The 14,405-nt window shown below is 38.8% G+C and overlaps 1 long non-coding RNA gene across 2 annotated transcripts; it reads right to left on the bottom strand.

Moving 5' to 3' along the window:
* Positions 1-71: 71 nt before the first annotated feature.
* Positions 72-13,553, bottom strand: LOC143114767 (uncharacterized). Of its 2 annotated transcripts, XR_012984992.1 has the most exons (3): positions 13,359-13,553; positions 1,856-1,919; positions 72-656 (listed from the first exon to the last, which is right to left on the bottom strand). It is a non-coding gene; the product is annotated as an uncharacterized LOC143114767 (long non-coding RNA). The 2 variants fall into 2 exon arrangements; XR_012984991.1 differs by lacking the exon at positions 13,359-13,553 and having other exon boundaries at positions 1,856-2,744.
* Positions 13,554-14,405: the final 852 nt, after the last annotated feature.

Raw genomic sequence — 14,405 nt, 5'->3', positions numbered from 1 at the left:
GCCAACATTGAAATGAGGGCCGCCAAAGGGGCGGGGGGAGAAAAAGAAAAAAAAAGAACCTGGAAAAAAAATCATTTTTTAATAATTTTAATGACCAGGTTGCATCTCCACAGTTTAAATGTATTGCATTAAACACATTTTAATTCATAACTGAGGCTAAACCTGGCAAAACTTGCAAAAAATTGCAATGCACACACAATCCCTTGGGTTCTCTACCCTCAACAGACAAATTTGGGATATAACAGTTCTGGTTGCAGTCCATTTCAAGTACAAACTTATTGAGAACAATTTATTATTAACTTATTGAGTCTCAGTGTGCCTTGCTTCTTATCAGCATAGGCCTTATTCAGGGCCAATTTCAGCTACCAAAGCACCACAGGAAAACCTGACGGGCACGAAACACCACTAAATGGAGATTCATTCTTTTCAAAGCACACAGTACAGTTGTACAGTTTTACAGATGTTATCGCGGGCCGCCAGAAATGTTTCCGCGGGCCGCCATTGGCCCCCAGGCCGCACTTTGAGAACCTATGGCCTAGAGTAACCACTTATTTTCCTTTGACTGACGGATGGGAGCCAGTTGATCTTGGAAATTTGGTAAGTTGTCACTCTTATATTTTTCCCTCTTCTGCAGGCCAGAGGGGGGAACTCACTGACTGCATTGATACAAAGGCGAGTGGTTAGACATGTGACATGCTGGCTGAAGTGTTTTATCCGTACAGACCAAGACTAGTCCAATCCAACTAAATGCCAAAATCATGACCATGAAAACTACAGCATTTGTATATTACTTTAATGTGCTCCTTCCTCAACATAATTCACGTGCACTGTTCTACCTTACAGATGTTATAGTAGCATAGGGAACAGTTCAAACTCTGTTAAATAAATGACATACTCTCAGGATCAAGACAAATATTATCAGACTTCTCCTCCATTATCAGATCCTCCAGTGTTCCATACTGTGGGCTGCTGCTTCCAGCAAGTTCCTGAAACAAGTAATCAAGAATAGGCTATGCCATATGAAAACAGCCTATCCTGGATTACTTGAATCAGGTAAAAGCCAAAGATGTGATGTGATGTACAACAAATGAAAAATACTTGGCTTAACTATTTAAAGTGATCTTATGGTATAAATATTGTAAATGCTATGAAATCTGCACCTTTTCAACAAATCTAGCAATGTTTTTCATCCATTGTAAATGCATAAATTGACCATCTTCACTCTAAAAGTGCAAACTTTTAGCCACGCTTTTTGTTGTTTGCCAAAAGACAGAGCAACATCCTTGCATGATCATGCTCAGTCGTAATGTTATATTCTGAAAGGGGCATTTTACGACATGTGTGTACATGCCCCAATATTCCAGTTAAAATATGCTAGGGGTCCTATTCAGGTTTTTTTTATGATCTTAATTGGCAACTGGAATAAGGTCTTTAAATGACTCATACACAATCAAAACATTTTCATTATTCCGATTAAAACATGAATATGGTGGACGTGAAAATATGGCTGTTTAGGTATGATGTTAGAAACTACTGTAAGACTAAGATAATTAAATTAAATTAAATTTAAATGAAATTACCTAAATTAAAATTCTGCATTATTTCCACCTTTCACAGCTGTAAGTAATGTGCTGTGGTACATTTCAATTCTGCTTCTGTACTACACTGCTTATGTCCAGAGTTATCCAGTCATTTCATATGACTGTTTAAAGATTACACTCTGGATTACAAATGCATTTATACAGTAGTAATTTCAGTGCTCCAAACATAATGTGCCACTCTGAAAAGATAGTTTGTTTGTCATTCCAAATGTTCCCTTTTTGAAGCGCTAGTGGGTCATTCCAAGTCAAATTACCCTGAAGCTCACAGGTCACCCTCTCAGGAAAAAAAAAAAAATCACAGGTGATGCCATGCCAAACCTAAAAAAATAAAAATAAAATGAGAAATACTTTATTAATCTCAGAGGAAATGTGATTGTCACAACAGCACTGTCTGATGCATGTAAACAAATACACTATGAGTTTGAGATCATATTCTCCCGGCGGTAACAGGAGCGCATGCTCAAAGTGAAAGATTTGGTTAAAGCCGACCAATAGTGTTGAGCAATACCTTTAAATAGAATGTGTCACAGTTTACAGTAGGCTATTACATTAGCCTTTAAAATCTTAATACTGCTCCACATCTGATCTGAATAGTTTTTCAAAGAATACGTAGCATTGCTTCTGCTGTTCCAAGAAATTCAATTCACGAAACCATGGGTATAGCTTTTCAAACATGTTTAGGGCGTTTTCAGACATATACTTAGATTGTACAGCTCCCTGGTTGCTTCCTGTGTGTCAACCACCATTTGGAATAAAGCCTCCCAGTCCTGGCTCAGTGTGCCCTGACATAAATACTGGTTGCACTCATTTTTAGTAAATGTACAACTGTTTACTGAAGCTACAATACAATTATGAAAGCCTAAAAGGCTGTCTGTGTGGTTTTGTTTACAATATGAATGTTTGCAAGTACACTAACAAGTAATGAAATGCATACAACTTCTAAAACAATGCTGTTGGAAAATTATATTACTGCTCAAAAATGATGCATGATTTTTATCTAAGAACTCATGTAAGAATGACCAGAAAATCTCCTTATCTTATTGGGTAAATGCTCATCTACATTAACACTTTTTGCACAATATCTTTAAGGACACCTTGCAAATTTCACAATTAATTTGAGGGCATTCCCATTATTTATATTGAATAGGTCACAGGCCTATACAGTTCCTTTAAAAAAAAAGTACAGTAATAAAGTTGCCTTACTTTTCTGTGCATTTCCACTGTATAATTGTTTACAGTTTGGCTTGCTATGGGTTGAGAGAAGAGTTTGTGAGATATACCACTGAGAGTAATGGGTGCGGAGATGGACGCAGCGCTGTGCAGAAATTTCATGTGTATTCAAGGTTCATTGTTCCGTGAACCGATTATCACAGCAAAGAACCGCTAATAGCATTGGAAAGCTCATGTTCCTCACTTTCACATGATATGCATGTGATCAGGGTTTAAAATTGCATATATTTGAGTGACCCTCACTGTCTACCATCGCTATAGCTTCACCTGATGCACATATTTTGTTTTTGTTTATTTTTCTGTGGAAAACAGCTGATGGATTAGTCAGATCAAGTGAGCATGCTAGTTAATCAACCTTAGTCATCAAATTAACACAATGCCGTTTGGTGATTACCTTTATTTAAAGGATAATTCCAGTACAGTGTTTCCCACAGAATTGGTATTAAGATCGTCTTGGTAGTGTATAGGTCTAATTGAGTGCCTGTCACTTTAAGACGTTTGAGGGAACCCTTGCAATTGTAACACAGTTGAAAGGCTGCTGATGTGTGGATGCAATTCATAACGTTTTCTACATAGTTAAAATAAAGGTTCACGTACTTCTCCTTGGGACAAGCACTTTTGAATTTTGGAAAACACTTTTCCATTTACATCGGGATTTTGCAAACATTCAGTGTCAGAGTCAATAAAATGAGCCCTTCAACGAAATTGACAAGCAGCTGTAAGTAGGCTAAGCATGCTAAATTCGACATCCAAACAGTATTCTAACGTTAGCTTTGAGATACTGCTTGATTTCATAACTTAACTTAGTTTAGTCTCTTCAATGTAGCCTACTATGTTGTGATAAGACCTTAGCAGAGTTCACTTCAATGCAGCAGTTTTGAACAAATTTGCGCAGCATGGTCACGATGCTAAGCGGATTTAATAGCAATTTAGCCAGACGTCTTCTATGCAATGCTTCTATGTGGCAACAACAATCCTTCAACAATCGTGAATATTTTGTTAAATGCACATGCAGAGGAGTGGCAGCGGGCTACGAGAGAGAGCGGGGCGGGGCAAGGAAAGGCTGCGTGCGTAAAAAGCGCAGCTCAATGGCAATGCAAGGATTTGACCTTATATTTAATTTAAATTAAATTAAATTAAACTAAACATAGAATATTAATCTGTGGCGGCCGATTTTTATTTCGTGGCGCCCTGCCACAGATTAGTCAATGTATGGGAAACACTGCAGTATTTAGCACTTTGAGTCGCTTTTCTGGTTTGTTTGAACTAGAATGGTGGACACAGAAATGTTGGCTATGGGTCCCGTCTCGACTTTTTGACTCGTTTAGAATCGCCTTTGACTGCTTCAGAGTGGCTGGCTACAGGCATGCACAAACATGTCCTTAAAACAACCCTTAACGTTCGTTTTCAAAACTGTGCAACTCACAGAGTGGTTAGTGATGTTCGTTGATGTTAGTGGTTAGTAGGGGTGGGCGATATATATCGTCTGCGATAATATCGTGATTGTTGTTTTAACGATGTGCAAATTGACATTATCGAGTATTTAAATTACTTATGGGGGAAAAACACTCGAAATCATACATTGAAACCCCATACATTCACTAAATCCAGAAGGTGTATGCGAGAGAGTGTCACATGATCGCTAGTGGGTCCAGTTGTCACACGCACGCCTAATGTTTATTTTGTGCAGCGAGACATACTTGGGATTTTGTGCAGCTACTTCTGTTCAAGTAGCATTGATGAGACAGTCACGTTTTTTCCTACATGGTATTATATGGCGAGAAGACATTAGCCTTTGAGTATTTTGATAGTCAGTTGTAAACAAAGAACTCTTCTAATGTCACCCTTTTGCAAATGGACTGAAGTTCGCTCTAAGTACGTTTATCGATTATGCTAACCGTTAGCATCTCTATGAGATTTCTCATATAAATTAGCCAAAAACACATTAGTTTCTATTCTGTAACTTGGAATGCTAGTCTGCATGATTGCTCGTAAACAAAACATCAAAGGAAATAACAGAGATGTACACTGTTGGTCTGCTTAGTTTTACAGTGAATCCTATGGGCAGCCGTGGCCTACTGGTTAGCACTTCGGACCTGTAACCGGAGGGTTGCCGGTTCGAACCCAGACCAGTAGGCACGGCTGAAGTGCCCTTGAGCAAGGCACCTAACCCCTCGCTCCCCGAGCGCCGCTGTTGATGCAGGCAGCTCACTGCGCCGGAATTAGTGTGTGCTTCACCTCACTGTGTGTACACTGTGTGCTGTGTGTGTTTCACTAATTCATGGATTGGGATAAATGCAGAGACCAAATTTCCCTTACGGGATCAAAAGCTTACTTACTATACTTAATTAAAGGTTCAGCTTCAGACTTTCTCTTGGGAAACTGTCAGGCCTATTCATCTTCTCTAATGTAGCTGGCTAGACCATGTCATTGCCTCACACACAAGTGGGGGCAGAATTGGAAATGTGTCATAGAGTGACAATGCATTGGTTGATTTGGTCACAGTTAGGTTAGTCACAAGGTTAGGTTATTATTGTATTGATGATATTCATAAATAATGAGCTGTAAAGTAACTCAGACTTTACAGATTTTTTTTTAAAGGATATCGACTAATTATCGTTATCGTCAAAATCACAAAAAATATCAAGATATTATTTTTTGTCCATATCGCTCACCCCTAGTGGTTAGTGATGTTCGTTCGGACTGCGCCTTTAAATAGGCAACTTTTTATCTATCAGCACAATGCTACAGTAGGCTATTTCCACTAAATATTCAGCTCAATATTATGTGCAAGACTAATGTTTACTTAGCATGCCAAAGCTTTGATCTCTTAGCACTGTCACCATAACGTTACATCATAGGTTGCTAGGTTACGGGGACGCTGGCGAGACATGCCGCTCTGTCTGGCATCATGTTTTTGTTTGTTTTTATGTAATGTTCGTAATTTTATGTAATGTCATGTTTATTTTTTGTATTGGTTTGTCTAGTTAAATGTTTTCCCTGTTTATTTACATTATTTTTGTTTAGTGTTATTCTTAGTCCTTTTTTACTGCTTCTAAGTCAGCTGATGTCGTTGACGTTTGTCCATTGGGAGTAGGGTTGGGCACCGAAACACGGTTCTAATATGGCACCGGTGCCGACACAAATGGTAGTAACTGCATCGAATAACAACGTGGATTTCGGTGCCTCATTTCGGTGCTTAAATAGCGTTTTTTTTTTTTTTTTTAATAAGAGGCATCACTGCATGTCATGCGCCATCTCTAACGTCTTGCTCTGATAGCAACACATCCAGATACAGTTAGCTAACATATGATAAACACTGGATGTATAAACCAGAGGGGTGCACCACATGAGTGGACAGTGTTTGACAGCTTGCGTGAGCCCAAGTAGCTTACTTTAAAGCGATATTGCGAGCTACTGTCAAAATCTTCAAATTTGTCTCATCAATAAAAAAAGCAATTCATGCTTTAGACCATTTTAATTTAAAATATTTTAAAAACAAAGTACCGGTTCAGGCACCGTTTCGGCACCGGCACCGTTTTAAAAGTATCGTTTTAGCACCGGTATCGGATAAAACCCAAACAATACCCAACCCTAATTGGGAGCTTGCTATGGCTAGCTTTTGCCCTAGCTGGGCCTCTGACATCCTTCCATCCATCCATGAGCAGTGCTGCACTTCACTGTCTGGTCGAGGGGATCTCTCGGGACAGCTGGACCTAGGCTACTCTGCGAAAGATCTGCCGTGACTGCCGAGCTGTTGCTGACCTGCGAGCTGCATGCCAACTGCAGACTAACGTTAACGGTGAAGAGCTGCAATCTCACGGAGCAACAAACGGTCGCTGTTAAAAGTCCACCGAGTTGCGGATCTACAAGATCGCCCACGACTTCAGACTGTGCTTCCAGTGATCTCCAGACTGCAGTCTACAAGGCCCAACGTTAACGTTATCTCCAGACTGCCAGTGAATTCACCGGGTTGGTCAGTTGTAAAGAACTTTGTTGGCGTTGCATCGGTTGTGAAGACACAGCTCTTTCACGGGTCATCATTGCCCTTGGACATTTTCAGCTGGTTTGGAAATTGGACTAATTTTAACATCACTTTTCCCCCTTTTTAAATGTATTTTCTTTTTTTTTTACTTTTTATTTGTTTTGTTGTCGGTCATGTTGGTGTCACAGGTACGCTGGCGACTACGCCGCTCCGTCCGGCATTTTTTGTATTTGTTATTTTTTAAATGTATTTGTCATGTCTTGATGTCATGGGAACTAGTGTTGTCACGATACCAAAATTATGACTTCGATACGATACCTGCCATAAATATCACGATGCTCGATACTAAAACGATACTACGGCGAAATCCTAAGATATCTGGAGAAGAAAGGACTCATACCTCCTCCAAGTGTATTGAGTCATTTGTGTTAAATTTGGTGCACTTTTGTAGTGTGTAGGTCAATTCTGGGTTCTAAACTTCTAAACTTCCTACATAATTATTATATATGTAGTCCTTTATTGTTTGTTATAGTTAATTTACATTGTGTTGTTTTTGGGCAATAAAGTAGCTTTAAATAGCCAAACTAGGCTAGATCAAGGTCAGTGTTAAAATTACTGCATGCAAATCACTGAATGCTATGCAGAGGGGCCTAATCTTAAGGCCATCTGATGTACAGTATAGGCTACCCTAGGCCTTCCCGTGTTCATGGGATTTCTTTGACAGTTGCAAAGGGGAAAATGTGAGGATAGTCTTCTTTGCGCCCAGTGTACAAGTACGACGTTCCAACCACTCAGGTCTTCGTGAGATAGGCCTACACCATTACCTGTTGCAATATATCTGTGTGCATTACTACATTACGTCTGTTTCTTTGATAACATGATTTGCTAGCACGTACTGTAACAATACTAATATTATTATTAGGACTCAACACGCTTTGGTGGTATTATGCTGTGGGCTTTAATTAGCGCATTTCGGGTAGCCTATCCTACATCTGGGCAATAATTATTGAACAATTTGCAGTCTACATGCCATGACAAATATTACCAGTAGTAGGCTACTGACCGAACATGAAATAGATCGTTAACAAGTTATTAGGGGTGTAAAGATTAACCGATATGTATCGGTATCCGTTTTTAACGTGTAAGATACGGCTACATCGATACGTGAAGCCCCGTATCGGAAAAAACTGAAATGAACCAGTCGTTATATCGATTTACTTGTTATGAATCGTTGCACAACCTTTTCTGCTCGCTCAGACTCATTTACGTTCCAAGCAGCGCGGTTCATCCCACTTCCGGTTTTGAAACTATATGTGGCACGGAATTGTGGGTAATGCAGTTCGTTTTTGGTTACATTCATTGGCCAAAGTTGTCAAATGACCTCATTACCCATACATCTATTGCAACTTAACCATGTGACAATTTGCACTCGGTCGGCTTTTGTTTTTCGAAATCCAGCGCGAAATCAAGCACTTTAAGCATTCCTAAACAGCAACAATAGTCTGTGGAGGAGCCTTACCTTTGATGAAGGGATTTCCTTAATGTTAAATAATAATTTGGCCTTTGCTGCTAAAACGATGCATAAATTATTAGCAAATGATTTTGTTCATATTCACTCAGACTTTTACAGCATTTTAGGTTTCGGCATTAGGTCTACTGTTGGAACAAAATAAGCCCAGAGAGTTCATTGATTTGTAAGCCTATTTTATTCTTGTAGGGTAGGCTAGGCCTATATGAGAAAAGGCCAACAGTGTCTTAAGCACTGTTTTATTTTATTTCGGTATTGTCTTACCTTAACAAGGCTACAGCTCCATGAAAACAATCAGATATAACTCTATAAAATCTGTAAAGTCTATAAAAATGTATTTTTATGTTGTATTTTGCTGCTGTGCTTGACTGAAATGTAGACTATTCTTTTTTCATTTCAATACAGTATATGAAACAAACCTCAGTTTAGATAATCATATTCACACATTTTGTTGCCTAATTGACAACCATGACCATGATAATTGATAATATAAAATGAATGTGCACCTTGAGCAAATTATAAAAAATCTTTCAGAATGCTTTCCATTCTTGAACTGCATCGAAATGCATCGAATCGCATCGCATCGAATCGTACTGAATCGTTTTTTATAAACATGTATCTTTTCTTATATCGAATCGTGCCCATGTATCTAGATGCGAATCGTATCGTCTTTTACATGAGAGATTCACACCCCTACAAGTTATGGTAATGTTATTCTGGCGTGAACATTGCGCTTTCATCCCGTTAGCACCCTATGATTACAGCTCGTTATGTCTCGTCAAAATGAAATGAAAAGTTAGTCATCTTGTTGTTTTACATTCAAAAGTAAACATGTTAAATTATAATTTTATCATAATTGTCGTAATCGTATAGTATAATTAGCAAAGGCTCATGGGATGAGTAGTCCCTTTGCTCAGAAATAAAGCTATGTATGCAGTCTTAAGTTATATCTTTGCCTTTTTATCATTTATCTGTTCTAGTGCTGCCACTAACGACTAATTTTCTAACAACTAATTTTTCAATTAGTCGACTATTCCAAACTACTATTTTTTTTTTTTTTTTTTTATTAAATTAAGTTTGTTATTTTGTTTTGTCCATTTTATTTTAAACTCAACTGAAGGGCCAAAACATAAAATATCTATCAGCATACTTTTATTAGAAACTCATTAAGTAAACTGTTCAAAAACATTATGTATATTAAAAAAAGAAAAAAAGAATCGCCCATTTAAAAATGCTACATTCAGATCTAATGTCAGACCTTCGATAGACTTCAACAGACCTTTGATAGACTTTATTTGTATGCCAGCCATTGCCATTGACATAGACAATGTTCAATGTTTGTGACAGGTCATGTTAGACATCATTTTAGCATGGCATAATAAGGCAAAATGACCATTAATACTTGAAGAATGCTTTCACTTGTGTTGAGAACAAAAAGGGCAAAAACCAGTGTGTGGTGTGCAGTTAATTACTGGCATATGAGAGCATGAAACCATCAAAACTAAAACGCCATATGGAAATGGAAACAAAGCACACTACTATCATAGACAAACCTGTCGAGTAGCCTACTTTGAAAGGCAACAGGAATTGAGGACTTTGCAAATGAGCCTAACATCAGCATGTCCCAAACAAGCAGGCTACACTGAACTGAACTGAAGCAGGCTACACTTTGCGCATCTAATAGGTTACCTCACTTTATCAGTTGGCTTGAACACTAAAATATATGGATTGTGACTTATTGACCATGGGAAATGACGCGCACCTTGATTGTTGATATCACAGACGGCGTCATGTTCGTTTTTACGTTTTTTGACACCATGATTTGCATGGTCTAAAATAGGGGTGGGCGATATGGACAAAAAATAATATCTCGATATTTTTTGTGATTTTGACGATAACGATAATTAGTCGATATCCTTTAAAAAATAGTTTTTGTTAAAGTCTGAGTTACTTTACAGCTCATTATTTATGAATAGCATCATTACAATAATAACCAATAACCTAACCTGTGACTTTTTAACCAAATCAACCAATGCATTGTCACTCTGCCCCCACTTGTGTGTGTGGCAATGACATGGTCTCAGCTACATTAGAGAAGATGAATAGGCCTAACAGTTTCCCAAGAGAAAGTCTGAAGCTGAAGTTCCTTTCAAACCTTTACATAGGATTCACTGTAAAACTAAGCAGACCAACAGAGTACATCTCAGTTATTTCCTTCTATGTTTTGTTTAAGAGCAATCATGTAGGCTAGCATTCCAAGTTACAGAATAGAAACTAATGCGTTAGCTTATGGCTAATGTATATGAGAAATCCCATAGAGATGCTAACGGTTAGCATAATCGGTAAACGTAGATATTTAGAGCGAACTTCAGTCCATTTACAAAAGAGTTACATGAGAATAGTTATTTGTTTACAACTGACTCAAAGGCTAATGTTTTCTCTCCATATAATACCGTGTAGGAAAAAACGTGACTGTCTCATCAATGCTACTTGAACAGAAGTAGCCGCATAAAATCCCAAGTAGGCTACTCTCGCTGCACAAAATAAACATTAGGCCGGGCGTGCGTGGGACAACGTTTTAGGTTGTGACCCACTAGTGATCACGTGACACTTGCTCTGCTGAAGCCAGGGGCTTCTCCCGCATACATCCTGGGAATGTATGAGTCTTCAATGCGTGATTTCGAGTGTTTTTCCCCATAAGTAATTTAAATACTCGATAATGTCAATTTGCACATCGTTAAAACACCAATCGCGATATTATCGCAGACGATATATATCGCCCACCCCTAGTCTAAAACTCTTTATTGAATGGATTTTCCCAGACGTCGATTGGAGAAATGAATAGGAAATTTACATCTGGAAACTAAGTGCTCTCGGAGGAGGGGCGGGGCTTACAAAACCCACAAGCTGACTCTTGGACACACAACACTCAATAATGTGACCCGATTTAAAGTGGTTTTCACCCCTTTGGACACTTGTTCTCGTCCTTGAAACAGCAAAATGTTGCCTCAGGGGCATGTACGGCCAAACCATTTTACTGCAGTGTCTAGCCGGTTGTGACAAAACGAGCTAATTTGGCTATCAACTAGCTCAAGTACTTAATAAATATATACAGGGGTCTTTATGCCTCGACTAAGTTGATGTTGCCTATACACAACAATTCATGTTCATAGAAACAACAAGGTCACTAAAATATAATATATTTTATACCTGTTGCAGCATGTTAGTTGTTGTCTGGCTTACAATGAAATGCTAATGGTTAGCCTGTCGGCTACCTGAAAAGTTGGAGTGTTTAAACTAGAATTTACAGTGGTCTATTTGATTCGACGTTTGTGTGATACAGTATATAAACCACAATCCTTGTTGATACAAGTACCAATGTTCGTCTAGAAAGTTTTTAATCACATTAAGAGTTTTGTGTTATAGCCGTTATAGACAGTAAAAGACCCTGCCATCTTGGTCAGCGATTTCGCTGGGAAACCGGTTGTGGCTAGATGGGATACAGCTAACAACGGAAGTCACGTAACAGATAGTGAAATCTCCAGTGAAATCTCCATAGAAATAAACAGTATCAGGACAGGAAGTAACCTAACCCTAATCCTAACCCTAACCCTTAGCTGTATCCCTTCTAGACACCACCTGGGAAACCTTACAGTAACGGACTTTCCACCAATCAGAGGCATCACTGTAGGATTGTGGGATTGTTCAGGATTATGGGTAATGAAGTACTTAATCCAAGACATTGCGAATAAAATACATTTATCTCAAAACAAGGTTGGTGCCCCATGAACTTTTGGCGTTTATATGAGCATACACAATCGCTTAGTCCAGCCGTAACTGGTTTTAAGTGTACGGTTACGTTTTTATGGCTTATACCCCAATTGTCAATGGAGAAATTGTATTGGATTCTTACTTCCGGAATCGGCTGTGGGCGTGACTGTCGAGGTCTATAGCAATCTAAATGAATAAAATGGAGCCATCAGTAATCTAGTGATACGCCTAGAAGATGCCTAAAGATGTTGGCCAATCAGATTGAAGGCAAATGTGTGTAAATTATAAAAAAATAAAAGCACAGCTGCAAAATCAGCCTGTTTTTTTCTATTCTTTCACACAAACTCATTTTTCAATTAAAATAAAATGTAAAAAAAACTTGCAGATTTGTTAGTCGACTCCTTTCATTCATAGTGCTGCTGGTGGCCAAAGCCATATAAAAACTGACAAGAGTCAATGCAAAAACTGTTTAGCCTATTTAAAAATGTCTATATAATAATATAAGCAGCAATTTATGCTGTGATTAAATCTGAATGCCTCAACAGGTCAATTCAGCATGAATAGCCTATTGAAGGTGGCGTTCAGTTTAGGCTACACAAAGAAGACTTGCAGGTTGCACTAACTGCAAGTGATTTCTACCTTTAAACCGTGTGACATAAACGACGTACAATCCAGTGCATGTTATGTTAGTTTTAGTAGGCTTAAGCTCACAAATACTGGAGGGGCTGTTGACAAGTTATCAAATGGTCATAGAGAATGCACTCTCACAATATTCCAGCGAACTTCAGCAGGGCTTATGTTAGTTATAACCATACAATGATGACTATTCCATAAACAGGATGGTAGCTACCACAAAAGGAAAGACCACAAAACAATTCAGTCCAGTTGGACAATAGGGATAGGCGTCTAGCATAATGGTAACATTTTAAACGAATAACATTAAGCCTTTGCCTACCAAGCGTTACCTGTACCTGTTAACTTGTTTATGCACTTCATATTTAGCTTATAGTGCTACGAAATCGCAGTCCTACGCCCTATTAGCAAGACCCATGTTTTGACCATGCGAATTGGAAATATATTCAGTGTTCATAAACAAGCTAACATTCAAACAAACGACATTCTGTCTATTACACTAATTATATGAGATTTCCCATGTGAAACAGATTTCCAAATTTCAAACATAGTGTTTTCTTATATGTGATTCTCCTGCGCGCTTGATTTGGGGTTGTGTTTACGCTCTCACCTCTAGTTTCGGTCTTCACCTCAGGATCCAACAACATGGAGAATCCAGACTGGAGTCAAAACAAGCGAGCACACGGGGCGGGGAAGAGGGTTTCAAGTTCCCCTTACTACACATAAACATCACAGATAATGTGGTTTTCAGAGTAGTTGAATTGGTACACTTTAACTTGGTGGGATTTTACTGGGGTCCTCGGAGATTACAGCCGTACTGACGTGATCAGCAAGTGCATTAGACGTTTTTTTGTGTAATGGTGGACTTTCGCCATGACACGAAGGGCGCCTTGAAACCGCTTGAACTCAATGGTCTCGGATTGGGTATAGAGGAGGTGGGAGTAACGTAGGCTACATTCTTGCTCTGCCTGCACGTTCACGTTGCACGTTGAAAAGCAATTGTAATCTTGTATGGTGGGTTTTATCAGAGAATGTCTAATAAGGGGAGAACTGCCACTCTCGGAAAACTTCCGGTTTCTGAACTGGTTGCAGTTCCTTCTGTGGTTCCACATGAGGGCGCTCGTCCACGAGTGCAGAATGCATGGAGGTCTATGGAGCTGTACCCCTCAAAATCCACTTTTCTCGGGATATAATTTTTTTTCAAGTAATTTGAATATTGTATTCGAAAGGGGAGGCAAAGAAAATACACTTGGTGGAGTATTATATTTTTTAAAGTCACTTAATTGTTCTAAAAAGCCTTTCAAACGTGTCAATGACGTCACTCATTAGCACAATGCTAGCGTGTTATGGGCAACAACGACCCAAACTGTAAGAAATCAAAAGGACATAAGTACTCGTTCATTCAACTTTTGACCTATAACCCATGTTGAAGTTATACAAACTACAATCAAATCTGAGATTTGTCAACGACAATCAGGTGAAAGAGACAAATTTAGCCGTCTAGCTCCATTGACTCCCATTCATTCTGCACTCATGGCGATCGCCCCCAGTGGAAATCTGGTGGAACTGCAACCAAAATTCGGTACAATGGGACTTAATACGGAGTGGCAAGGCTCTCCGTAGACGGGCTCTGGTTTTATTATACCTGCAGAGTATG

Source organism: Alosa pseudoharengus, unplaced genomic scaffold (assembly GCF_046254945.1).
Source record: "Alosa pseudoharengus isolate Yale_2024_CS ecotype anadromous, Long Island Sound unplaced genomic scaffold, YU_APseudo_1.1 YU_APseudo_1.1_scf_9, whole genome shotgun sequence".
Classification (NCBI taxonomy): domain Eukaryota; kingdom Metazoa; phylum Chordata; class Actinopteri; order Clupeiformes; family Clupeidae; genus Alosa; species Alosa pseudoharengus.
This window is presented reverse-complemented; position numbering and strand designations above follow the sequence as displayed.